At 37.2% G+C, this 2,406-nt stretch overlaps 1 long non-coding RNA gene across 1 annotated transcript; it reads right to left on the minus strand.

Moving 5' to 3' along the window:
* Window positions 1-456: 456 nt before the first annotated feature.
* LOC122065898 lies at window positions 457-1,848 on the minus strand. Its single transcript, XR_006136148.1, has 3 exons — window positions 1,809-1,848; window positions 1,651-1,721; window positions 457-496 (listed from the first exon to the last, which is right to left on the minus strand). It is a non-coding gene; the product is annotated as an uncharacterized LOC122065898 (long non-coding RNA).
* Window positions 1,849-2,406: the final 558 nt, after the last annotated feature.

Raw genomic sequence — 2,406 nt, forward strand, 5'->3', positions numbered from 1 at the left:
CTAGTAGAGACATGGCTCTTATCACCAGTTGGACCATCTTTGGCCAAACCAAATATGTTTTCAGGTCATATTGGGTTGATTTAGGTCACAGCATGTCAACTCAAAACGACCTGAAATAATTCGTGTCCCAAATCCCCAACCTGAACATGGAACTACAGGGTTGCATCACGTCGGGTTTTGCCATTCTGTCTAGGTCCCATCCGACATTCCATATACCTCAAAAAGGTGGCTTGTGTAGAGAATCTTATCTCAACAGCCATGGAGGAAACTTTCACCCTTATTTAGTCATTTATTCATTATTTATAGGAAAATGGGTCTATGGATTGGTTGTTACTCAGTTAAATTATTCAAATGAATGGACCATTTAGGAATTCAGTAGAAGAAGCAATGGAACTAAAGTACCTCTTATATATTTCAGTATCAGATGATGTGGAATTACAGAAAACTACGACTGTTATTTTTTCTGTCTGCTTCTCCAGAAACCGTCTTACAGTCCCTGATTCCAGATGAAAGATGAAATGAGAAAAGAGAACAGAGTAATAGAATAATTCCAAACTTAAGGTAAAAGATGCAATAATTACAAATGCAAGGAAATGGGTGAGGAAAATACACACACACAGATGTTTTGCCAATTAAAGGTACATAAGTTGGAGATGTTTTTGGATCTCTACCTAATGTTGATCATGAGGTATACAAGATGCAGTAGCATCGGATTGGCTTTGAACAAATATGACAGGCTTTGGCATTACAGGATAGCTTTTAAATTTGTTTTTAGAGTCTTTAGTTGGGTGTCATAATATTTTATTAAAGTTTTTATTAGTGGGACCCATTGGTATTCTGTGCAAAGGGAAGTTTAGTTAAATGCTAGATCCTAGCATGGGGATCTTGTGGGGCCCATTCCTTAGCTGTTGATTATGTCTTGAGTAGCAGAGTCCCACTAGATTTGGTTTAGGTTATGGGTTTTTTTTTTTGTTTTTTAGCAAGTTAAAGAGGCTTACTAGTATTTTCAAAGTTTGTATACCTATTTTAAAAAGTTAGATATAAGAGGATTCTATTTCATATTATTGGGTAACACCCCTCACTTAATTGAATAAATCTCTCTTGTAACACCCCTTACGCTTGGAATTGAATACATAATTTGGATTTGAGTTAGCAGTCAAGAGAAGCCTTCCTCTCCGTTGTTTTCTCCTCCCTTCTCCCTATCCCTTCTCTCCCTTATTTCCTACCACATTCCCCTTCTTTTCTCCCATCGCAGGTTACTACAACATACAACCAGCAAGTATCTCATCAGCCTTGGTCTGTCATGACTCATGAGAATATCCTAGACCTGGGTCTGTGTTGCAGTCAATTGATACATTGATTCCTAATCTAGAATTAGGGTTGGCTGGGTGCATCAATACATGTCTACCATCATATCCAACCCAGCCCTACACCCTGAGCAATTTTCTTTATTTCCTTATTTCTTCCCCACCTCCTTTGTAACTATGCTTCTTTTCATTGTTCAATGCTCCCCATCAGGCATAATGTGCATCCCAAACATTACATGTATGTTTCTACCTACACAATCCAATCATTTCAAGCAGTATTTTGCAGATTACGGAAGCATAAAAGATGACGAACAAAATAGCATGAGAATAGGGAATGGCTTACTTATTGCCACATGTGCAGCTGGTTCACGAGGATAATTTTTAGCCTCTGTATATATACAACCCATTGCAATGCTGCACTCAGAGAAGTCAAGCTAAAACAAGTTACACAAATTTTCACAAGGGAAAGGATGAACATAAAAATGGGACAAGGCAGATTACCTCTGAAGTCCATTCTCAATGAGAAGCTCAAGGCACGAGCGGTAGCAGTGACTGAGAGCATTCTCTGCAGCAGTATGATATTTGACTGCATACTTGGACCGACAGTATGAATAACCCTCCTGTAAACGATGTTTTAAAAAAAAATCCAGGCCAGGCCATATCATCAAACCATGCCTTCAGCGTGTATAGAGAACAAACAAGCACAGCAAAAGAGCAAAATAAAAATTGGTAGAGAAGAATTATAAGGAATAGCATAACAAGACAAACGTCCTGAGTAGCATGAAAAAAATGCTTGATATGACATGCATTCCCTCTAAGTCCATTACCACCAACAACTACAATTTCCATTACTTCACCATAACAACCACTCAAAACAAAATTGATCAAGGAACCTAAAAAAAAAAAAAAATCTCTGCAAAACCATTCTTTGAACCTGCCAAATCAAAATGTAACCTGAAATTTTTATTCCATGATATTCACTAAACTAATTTCTATCCACAATAATGCTCTACCAATTACCATATCAAATACTGTTAGATGTATCTATTTATTATTTTATTGGGGTGCTACATATTGTAAGAAAATGAGGCATTCAAAT

Source organism: Macadamia integrifolia, unplaced genomic scaffold (assembly GCF_013358625.1).
Source record: "Macadamia integrifolia cultivar HAES 741 unplaced genomic scaffold, SCU_Mint_v3 scaffold215, whole genome shotgun sequence".
Classification (NCBI taxonomy): Eukaryota; Viridiplantae; Streptophyta; class Magnoliopsida; order Proteales; family Proteaceae; genus Macadamia; species Macadamia integrifolia.